General features: G+C 44.7%; 1 pseudogene; it reads left to right on the top strand.

Annotated features, from left to right (window-relative positions):
* The first annotated feature begins 279 nt into the window (after positions 1 to 279).
* Positions 280 to 7,447, top strand: LOC125512953 (annotated as a pseudogene).
* Positions 7,448 to 11,282: the final 3,835 nt, after the last annotated feature.

Here is an 11,282-nt window from a genome sequence, read left to right as displayed (position 1 = left end):
CCGCCTCGCCACGGCGCCACGCGGGCAACGCCCGGCCATGCCAGCCTGCGGCAGCGGCGGGAGGAGGGGTGGGAGGTGGGGGCTAGGCGGCGAGGGGAGGGAGGGCCGCCCCGGTCGGGGGGGGGGGGTACGGGGAGGGAGAGAAGAGATCCTGAAGTATCAATGACTTATCTCCGCCGTCACGGTATATTAGACAGCCTCAAGCTCCCACTTCCACTCAAAGGCTCCAAGCCTACCAGTTGAACGCTCTCGAACGTACGTACCTCACCAGTCATCACCATGCCAACGTGCCTCCTCCCCCTCTTCCTCCTCCTCGCCTTGTGGCCGCCGACGGCGAGGGTTGACGCTACCTCCACGGTGAGCCCGCTGAATCCAATTTGCAACCCGACCGCCGGCACGTACACGGCAAGCAGCAGCTACGGGTACAACCAGCGGAATCTCGGAGTGGCCCTCGCCACCCGTGCCGGTGCGTCAGGCTTCGCCAAGGGCAGCTCCGAGGAGGCGCCCGACAAGGTCTACGGCGAAGTGCTCTGCCGCGGCGACTACACCGGCGCCAAGTGCACCGACGGCCTCACAGCCGCCTTCCATGACGTGGACGGGCTCTGCCGGACCCGGAACGCCGTCGTCTACTACGACCAGTACATGCCTGCGTTTTGATTTTCGGCCGAAAAAAACGTATTTCGGCCGAATTTCGGCCGTCTCGCTAGGGGCCGATATATGGGCCTATCGGCCGAATAATTTGGCCCAGTTTGATTTTTTTGGCCCGGCCCAGCTTCGAGAGCCTTCCGGTTAGGCTTGCGCTGAGACAAAACCACGAACACAACAGCCTAACCCTAGAATCACTCGTTTTCTGTCCCTCCTCCTGTGTGCGGTGCCGCCGCTACGCGAGCGCTTCCACCCAATCTCCTCGCCGTCCTCCACAGCTCCGGCCAAGGCGCTCACTTCTCCGGCCCTCCTCCATATTCCTCACCTCCACACCATCCACTTCCTGTCCTTTGCTTCTCCAAGACTGCAGCATGGTGCTCGGCGGCTGCGGCATCGGAGATGATGGTGCGCGAGCCGACCAGTTCAACGGAGGCAGTAGCACGGGGCAGCAGCAGCAGCATGGAGGGCGGCCACTTGATCGGGAAGGTACAGATGTTCTTGATGCAGTTTCAGTACGTGTATGCAGTTTCAGTCTTCAGCAATTTGTCTTGTCCAAGTACGTGTATGCAGTTTCAGTTCTTCAGCAATTTCAGATCGATGTTACTTTGTTTCTTGGTTATAATCTGTGTCTACTTGTGCTGCTTTAGATTTAGGAGAGGTCCTTGTTAAATGGCTTGGCAAATGCATACATCATACGCGGGGAAAAAGTGAGTCTTGATGAGTTGAACGTATAGCATTGAGATTATTAATCTGAAATATACGCATCTGGTAGTCACCAAGGAGTCTCACAATGTTTTGGTTTGGTATATAATCTGAAACATACATGCATCTGGTAGTCACTAAGGATGCTCACGATCTGGTAATATCTATTTTAGTCCAACAAAAAAGTGGGTTCCAAATGTTATTCTGAACATCCTAAAATATATAATCGTTCCATAGATCTGGGCTGTGTGCTTGTTTTTGAGCTGTTGAGATGATGCTTGTGTGCAATATTAAAGTTTTTTTATCACGTCCAACCACTGGCTTGTATGTTTGCAGAAGCATCTCATGTTTGAATTGATCATTTATTTAGATCTACAGAACGTCCAATAAAAAATCAGTTGTGTTACTTGTGTATTATTTAGATGTTGACCGATGGTTAATTTCAATGTTCAGCGGTACCATTAAGTGATGGTTCTAGAACTAAGCTTTGCAGTATCTTTCTCAATAATAGATTATAGTTTTTGACTTGTCTTTTTGGCAAACTAGAGCATCAGGTTGTATATAAATTACTTATTCCTTAGTATCTAGACTAGAGCATTAAGCTGTACTGTTTTTGTTTATAATTCATATGAGGACACCAAAGTAAGCATGTGATTTTCATACTCTTCATAACTGACCGTTGTTCTTTTGGCATGTGATTTTCAGGTCCTGGAACTGCAAATAGGAGTGGCAGTGGCAATCACGATGCAAATGCAAGTGGTTCCCAAAGATCTTGCAAAGGTATTACTATGCTATGCTTGTTCACACGATGCAAATGGAACCATATGATCTTGATTTGCTAGGTTCATTTAAAGTGATGTTGTTTGTTACTTTGCAATGCAGAAATTAAAGACAATAACTTATATGATCCTTGGAACTATGCATGGCCGTATTATGGTGGTTTTGATTGTGTGTACTGCAGCCTAAAGCACAAAGGTGGGGGTGCAACCTAAAGAAAAAGAGACACAAATTCAAGTGGAAAAGGACGCACCACCAAGAGATGGCAATTTGGAGACCCGTAGATCTGTACGGCTTGTCAAGAAGAAGACCAAGGAGCAAGGACGTCAACAGCCCATACCCTGTTGCTTAGAATCTGCTGATAAGTCTCTTCTTTTTAGTGTTTTATGATTCATGATAATTGCTTAGAAAATTTGAGTTACTTGGAGCTGCTAGTTACTTAGATGTGTTAGCTTTCTATCCATGCCTAGCCTTGTTATCATGTTAAGCCATGTATTCATATTATCCTGAATTGTTACCACTTGACTATTGTTGCACTAGACACTTCCCTGTTAGTCCATTTTATTTCATTATGCACAAAGTGGAAGAAGAAAATTCTGGTGTTGAACTACATCCATCCTGATCCTTTCTTTGTTTTCTCTAAACCAGAAATGCCACATGAAGAACTAAGGATATCAAGAAGCTTTTGGATGTATGCAAGCTTGGAGCTGCTGTTTTGTAGGTATATTAACCACTGTATTTATCTTGTAATATGTTTGAGCTTATGCATGATTTTTGATTCACATTTTTCACCGTGGATTTTCCTTCTGTATGACAATTGACAAATGGCTAGTCCAAGCCAACAATGGGCTGTTTGTGTCTATGTCGCTTTCTTTGTATCCTTAAGAGTTTTGTTGTGCTGGAGTACAAACTATGAACTAGAATTCATCATTCTAGTATATGTAGGAATTTAACCTTTGCTCCTGAAGCTTTTTGGTGAATAAAAAACTATATTGCTGTAGTAGATTTGTTATTTGATTCATGAGCATGCATAACATTTGACTATTGTTCTACTAGCCACTTCTTGTCCTGTTAGTCCATTTTATTTTTTATGCACAAAGTGGCAGAAGATAATTCCGATGCAGAACTACCTCCATCCTGACCCTTCCTCTGTTTTCTCTAAACCAGAAATGGCATTTGAAGAATAACCAAGGATATCAAGAAGCTTTTGGATGTAGGCAAGCTTGGAGCTGCTGTTTCAATGTCATGCTTTGATGGTTGTCTTTTGAGCTGTTGTTTCTATGTGTAATCCTTTAAGTCTGTTGGCTGTACCGGACTATTTAAACTCTGAACTATGCTGTGATGCTTGAACTGATGTTGGACTGTTAAGGGTTATGATGGAGGCCACTTTATAACTAATGTGTGCCTGTTAAGTTGGACAGATGCAGTTTTATTAATCCCTAAAGCTTATTTGCTGAAGTTTATATGATCAATCCTGATGGTCGTTGTGCTGCTATATTTATGCTCTGTTTTATTTCAAATCTTGTTTGAATTTTGGCCGAATTTCGGACAAATTTTGGCCAAATTTTCAAATTTTGATTTTGAAATTTCGTCCGAGATTTTGCTGAAAAATTTAAAATTCCCGAAATTCGGCCATTTCGGCCAAGGACGAAAAAAAACACAAACCGAAAATTAAAACGCAGGTACATGCTCCGCTTCACTGACGACGAGCAGTCCCTCTCGAGCGTCAGCAACGGCACTGAGGCGGCGGAGATGTTGCTGGAGAGGGTAGTGAAGCTGATGAACAGCATGGCCGGCCTGGCCACCTCCGGCAGCCCCAGGTCGACCATCCTGCTGTATGCGACCGGCGAGGCAGGGTTCGGCGAGCAGGGCGTGAGCACGGTGTATGGTATGGTGCAGTGCAAGTTGGACCTCACAGGGCCACAGTGCAAGAGCTGCCTTGACGGCATCATCGGGCAGATGAGGAAGCTGTTCAGCAACGACAGCAGCCAGGGCCAGCCCTCTTCATTCCTCATCGGGGGCAGGCTCATTGGAGTTCGGTGTAATCTGCGATACGAGAAGGAACTCTTCTTCGAGGAGACAAACGACACTATCAAGATCGACATGCCGAAAAGTACGTGCTGCTTCACTGCTTACAATTTGCATTTGCATTATTAATTTTGAAGGAACACTTATACTCCCTTGGTCCAGAATTACTTGTCTTATATTTGTCTAGATACGAAGATAATACATTGGTACCTTGAAATATGAAGTTTATAGATATGCAGATAAATCTGGAGAAAACCATACGCACAGTTGAACATAATTTTCTAATCCAAGCAAAAGGGAAACAAATGTTGTTCCAAAGTCCCTAAAATGTACTCCCTTCATCCCATGTTAATTGTCGTTTAAACAGATATATCTAAATATATTTCAGTGCTAAATGCATCTGTTGGAGCGACAATTAATATGGGACAAAGGGAGTACTACTTATTTGCCGTCTTTTTTCATATTGACTTTTCTCTCTCTTTTCCATACATTTATGCAAGATGGAATGAGCGGGGTGCTTAAGATTGTCATATTTGGAGTTCCTCTTCTAGTTTTGCTCATCTTAGGATTGCTCCTAAGGCCATGTATTGTGAAGAAAGTCAGAGGTATATTGTTGTTGTGTTATTTTGCATCGACTTATTCTTCACTTTCTTTCACATGAATATGTAACTTACCTGCCCATTCTTGGGTAGACTTATTATTGCATAGGGATCTAGTCATCCTTGAAAAGGAAATTGTAAGTGAAAGCGACTCGAGGTTTTCACTATTCAGATATTCGAAGATAAGAAGTGCTACTGATAACTTTTCAAAAGAGAATAAACTTGGAGAAGGTGGATTTGGTCATGTTTACAAGGTAATGGCATTTACTTGAATCAACATTTGTGAATGTTAGCCTTACTGAGACAAAATAACACTCTTTTTAGTTTTTGTAATCTTAAATTTCAATTCTATTTGCGCTTGTTTATTTTTTAATTAATTCAAAGATTTAAAAAAAATCATATGTGACTTCATTTCTTATATCTAATAGAGATTTATTTTGTCCCTTCAAAGAATCAATGACACATGCACATGAAAGGACACTTTTTTAAATAGAAATCGTCTGAATATAGCATCGTGAACAAGCATATTGATTGCCATGCATAATTCTTACATTTACCATATTCTCAAGATGAGCAGTTTTAGCATGCTCCCTCTTACCCCCTCTTTTCACATGTAATAGATCTGAGCCGTTGATCTCATTAGTAGTGGTCTAATTAACTCTTATCTTCTTCCCTCACATGTCAAAAAAAGGGTAAGAGGGAGCATGTTAAAATTTGCCTCTCAAGATAGCATTAGTCATCTATTGATCTCTCATGTAAAAATACATGTACACTTCACTAGGGTCGGTTGACTCAGGATCAGGACATAGCGGTCAAACGACTTTCTCCGAATTCAGTTCAAGGATTCCGTGAGTTCATGAACGAAATCAAACTCATAGCCAGCCTCCAGCACAAGAATCTGGTCAGGCTTCTTGGATGCTGCATCAAAGGCAAGGAGAGGATACTTGTATATGAATTTTTGCCAAGTGGTAGCTTGGAAGAGTTCATTTTTGGTACGTTCACTTTTCCCTGGGAAAAACAAAAGATAACGCCATTCTACTTTCACGCAAAAATAACAAAAGGCAGAAATATATTCTATTTCTTTATTCTAGTGAAAAAAACTGTATCTCTGTGTTCACATTTAAAATTGTAATTCACTAGGGGCAGGAGCAAAGCAGAGCTGGCCCGTGCGTCGCCACATAATTGAAGGAATAACAGAAGGCCTTCTCTACATGCATGACTACGCGCATGAGTGCATAGTCCACAGAGACTTGAAACCAAGCAACATCCTATTAGATCATGAAATGAATCCAAAAATTTCTGACTTTGGGATCGCAAGGATATGCCTCTCCAATGTGACGGAATCAAATACAACGACAGCTATGTGAACATTGTAAGGTTTTCATTTTTATGAGCTTCACATGTTAGGTCAGACTTATATTTTGTTAGTAAGTGAATCTTACTGAAGATAATTAAGGGAATATTTATTTAGCTAGCTAAGTACCTTGTAAGTTGAGAATAACTTGAGTTCAAATGATTCATCAAAATTACATGACGTATATTTAAAGGAGATGGTGTTAATATTTTTGAGCGTATGCAATACATAGATATATACTGTCGCACTGTATAGGTCATGGAGATGGAAACATAATATTATTTGTGTATATGCATTCAAAACTTATTACACAAACTAATAGGTTGACTCATGACTCTGCACACCTATGACTTGTATTAGTGTTGACTTATTCAAGGCATTGTCATACTTAAGTCAACTAAATCTACAACTTCTCCCCCCTTCCGTGATCTTCTTGCAAATCTGCAATGATAAGAATACTGATGGGGTTGTCAAATACAAAAGAGAAAAAGTTCAAACAGCAATGGAACTGATTTGACCAAATGAGCGCATGTCACGCCTATCGTCTTTCCATGATATTTCTTTTGCTGTGAACCATGATCATTTATAATAACCTTGCTGGCATATATTGCTTTATTACAGTGGATACATCGCACCGGAATACTGCTCCCAGAGTGTGTACTCAACAAGGTCAGATGTTTTCAGCTTCGGCATCCTAGTTCTCGAGATCATAAGTGGGAAGAGGGCCATCGGTTCCTACCAATTATCTGGAAGATCATACGAACTCAGGAAATATGTGAGTAAAATAAAACATTTCAAAAACAAAGAATCCACACATTATATTGCTTCAGATGTCCCTCTACAAAGCCAGCAATTATTATGTGCGATCTGGTTCAATCTCTAATATATAATCCCTATACCTAGTTAACTATCACCTCCTTTTGTCACGAAAAAGAACTACTCATCTCTTTGAACTTTTTTCAAAAAAAATGACCTGTACATATGATTGCAAGACATACTTCTTGAACGCACAACTAATATGTTTGGCTAATAGACCTGGCGACTATGAAGAAGGTCACTAGTTTTAACGCATACTCTGTTTGCATAATAGGCATGGCAACTGTGGAGAGAGCAGAGGTGCGACGAGCTTGTGGATGATTCGCTAGGCGAGGAGTACCCTGAAATGGACGTTATGAGGTGCATCCAGATCGCGCTCTTGTGCATCCAAGATGTCGCGGAGGACAGGCCTACCATGCACGACGTCATGACGATGCTGGGCAACGGAAACAAGAGGCTGCTCCTGCCTGCGCAGCCCGGTTCTTGCAGTATGCACATCTTCACCGATGCTGAAATAGAGGTGTGAGCCTGGAGCAAACTAAGGCTTGTTGAGTAGACATCGGTGATGTTTGTTGTCTGTTGGAGAGAAGCAATGTGCAGATGGTAAAGGAACTGTTGGTGTGCATTTTTGTTGTATATAAATGACTTTTTTCTTACTTCTCGTTGTTTTCCATTACCTTTTTGACACAAGTGTCTTTGCGTTGTGTAGAAATGGTCCTTTCTCACTTCTCTTAGTCTTTTTGCTTGCCTTCTTGGCACAATTGCTTTTTTGCTTGCCTGGCTGGTCCAAAGTCACGATATTTTCGTTATAGAGTTATTTTTCATGGTCCAAAATAAGTTTGAGATAAAAATTGGAGCCACATGTAGCTACCACATGGAGCCACATTTCCGGTTTTTAAAATATATGAATATTTCTTTTGATACAAGACATTAACACTTTTCTTATATATAAGAATGTAAATAGATATGGTCGGATAAGATCATGATTTTTCAATACCATTTAACATTTTTATTTGCCAAATTCAAAGCGGAGCGAATAATGACTGGATGTGGATTATGTCGATTTACGAATTCGTAGTGGGTCCGGACCAGGAGTGAACAAGATATATCGGATACGTACAAGCAAATAGACATAATTTCATTTCTAACATCAGAGTGGATTTTTAGATCACGGGTGCCTAGGCGCCCCTTTATCTATACAATTCATTCAGAAAATGGCGCATCAAGATTTGTGCGACTCACTGTAACCAAGGAAACCATTAGTAGTTTGGTACCTCGTTAAGCGCAGGAGTTGACATGTCGACCCGGTTGTGAAAATACCTCTTAAAAAGCTATCAAAAAGGCTTTGCATCCGATAGCTCCCTCTACTCACTTTTGCATGCTGTGCACTCTCACCCCTCTTCTTTCGTTTCAACACCTAGCGTCTCACGGGTGAGGAACGACAGTGAGCCAGCGGTGAGACAGGTGACCCAGCTTTAGGGTGTGTTTGCTTGGGCTGCAAGTTCTCCGGCTACAGCTGGAACGGCTCCGGCTGGAAGGAGCGGCTGTAGCTGCTAGCTGTGGCTGAAAGGTTAGAGTTGAGGTGTAGTCGTTTGGTAGTCATGTTGTAGCAGTTGTGGCTAATACTGAAACACGTTGAAATGACCATAGCATCCATGTTGTTCTATAGATTGGGTTTAAGTGTTGATTGTACTGGTTTAACAATAAATGACCCGATTAAGAGCTGTTTTTGTTGTAGATGGCTATTTTTCACATAATTGAACTAAAATTACACTAGTTGATGGTATTAATAGTATATTCGGATAAATTTGACATATATTGGACATATGAGAACCCAATAGTTATGGTGAAAATACAACAGTACTACTCTGGCCGTCATCACCGAACACAAAACCGTCTTTGCTTTAAGCTGTGTCATTAAGCCCTGATTGGCAATGGGAATGAAGGACCTGGTTGATCTAGCACATATGACAACAGCAGTTCATCATACGGCAGTAGTAGTTGCCGGTAGGTTTAACAGTAGCAGTTCAAATTGGAAAATAATCTATGAAATTTGCATCACATATCAGTAGCACTAGCAGAGGAAATTCGCAACACGCACACACAACACAGGCAGTAGCAGAGCACACACCGACGAACCAGCCCAGACACGAACGACGCATAAACGTGCATGCTACACGGCGTTGAAATTGCAGAGGGTTGGGCCGGCGTCACTGGAGTTGAAGCACGGCGAGCCGGCAATGTGGTGATTCGAAGAGGCCCGGGCGGCGGTGATGGAGTCGAAGAGGCTCGGGGCGAGCCGGCAGCGTTGGGAGGAGAGAGGAACTGGACGGAGGGGAAGCTCGTGATGAGGAGTTTCGGGGACGGGTCGATCCGTTCCACCGGCTGGTGGAGCGAAGGGGCTCCGGTCGTCGAAGATTCGCCACCGGCGCCGGCGCGGGACGAGAGGGAAACCTAGGTGAATGTTCTCTGTCGAGACATATGTGAGGAGGATGAGAACGAACCGTTCAGTGGCAGTTTGGGTTATGTAAATGGTGGAAGGGTAAACTTATCTTTTGTGTATTTGAAACCGGCTCCTACTGCGAAAAGCCTGAAATGGCAGCTGTGGCTTTTGGACCTAAATTTTGGAGTGCCCCAACCCAGGGCTCGTTGGAGCCGGCTCGAAAAATGGATGTTGTTTGGGCTCCAGCTTTTTCGGGCCAGAAGCCACAGAAGCCACTAAAAAAAGCTCAAACAAACACACCCTTACCGGAACGAATGAATAAGATGGAGAGAGAGAACACTTTTTCTAATGAAGTGAGAGAGAGAACCTGCAAGTGTGCATGCAGGTGAGAGAAGGAGAGAGTGTCAGGAGTGAGAGCTGGGAGAAGGCGTGAGAGGAGAGAGAGATTGTGCATGCATGCATGTGCACTCCTCAAATGGAACAGGCAACAGTTCAATTCCAACGAGGTCATGCTCCTTTTTAACTTTCACATACAAAGTACTCCTCCCCCCTAGAGTCTCTGCAGATTTTCAAGTACCAATCATGCAATCTTCGCATCATCGTTGATAGAGATCTTTCATCTTTGACGAGAGGCTTCCCGTACTCGTATCTTTGTATCTGCACCTCCATGAAATCATAATGTACATCGTCGGGCAGGTAATCGCCAAGATTGCTATAATCGGGCACCATCCTTGGATCATTAGCGACGTTGTCGCTAGGCACCTTGAGCGGGGGGCACGATTGCTTCGCTTGTTCGCCGAGCTGGGCAATTTGTTTCCCAGCTCATCGTTCTTTCAGCCTTTGATCACTGACAGTACTTCCCGACCGCTCCGCTTCGGCAAATTCCTTTCCAATAATGCGCTCATAGTTTCCTTTCGGCGGAGACTTGGGTGGTTTTGTCAGGGCAGCCAGAGTGCGCTTCGCTTTCACCGGATCTACCTTCTCCTCCGGAGGTGGATGTTTCTTTGCTTTCACCCCTTCAAAGTAGTTCCTCACTTCTTCTCGTGCGATCTCGGCGTTCTCCTCCGGGGTCCTCTCGTATGGTAACTTCTGTGGAGTCTTCAGAGAAGGACCAAATCTGTATTTCCTCCCGCCTCTGGCTGTACTGCTAGACGCCGGCCGAGCAGACGGAGCGGTTGTCTTCTTTACTTGCTTACGAGGCGGAGGAGAAGGACTACGACGCGCCGGAGCAGCCGGAGCGGCGGCAGGTCTCTTCCGCCCTTGCTGACGAGGCGGAGAAGGAGGAGGCTGACTGCTCGGGCGCGTCGGCGCAGGCGGAGAAGGAGGCGGAGTGCCGCCACGCACTAGAGAAGGAGCCGGTCGAGTACCCTGATCGTCACTCGCCGGAGGAGGAGGCGGTGGAGGAGGCGGAGTGCCCTGACTCGCCGGAGGAGGAGGCGGTGGAGGAGGCAGAGTGCCCTGACTTGCCGGAGGAGGAGGAGGCGGAGGCGTCTAGTTCGGAAGGTTGATGAGCTCCTTCCGCCATAGGCATGGAGTGTTCAGAGCAGACCCCAGCCTAGTCTCCCCTTCACCGGTAGGGTGGTCAAGCTGGAGGTCCTCAAATCCCTCCGTTATTTCATCCACCATCACCCTAGCATATCCTTCTGGAATCGGCCGGCAGTGAAAAGTTGCGCCGGGTTCAGTAGGATAAATAGAGCCAACAGCCGCCTTGACCTTCAAATTCATCCATTGCGTCATAAGGTGGCAATTTTGAGACTCCGTGATAGCATCCATGGGATAGCTGGCAGGAGCCGTCAAGGCATGCTCCGGCTGAAGCAGCTCGGTGGAAGCCACGCTGCTTCTCCGCTGAGATGGCGGGGTAGCTTCGGGGGAAGCTTCGGCAGTACGTTTGCTGCGATTTGCTTCTCGTTCCTCTATC

This window comes from Triticum urartu, chromosome 6 (assembly GCF_003073215.2).
Source record: "Triticum urartu cultivar G1812 chromosome 6, Tu2.1, whole genome shotgun sequence".
Lineage (NCBI taxonomy): Eukaryota > Viridiplantae > Streptophyta > Magnoliopsida > Poales > Poaceae > Triticum > Triticum urartu.
Note: the sequence above shows the minus strand (reverse complement) of the source record. Positions and strands in the feature narration are given on the sequence as shown.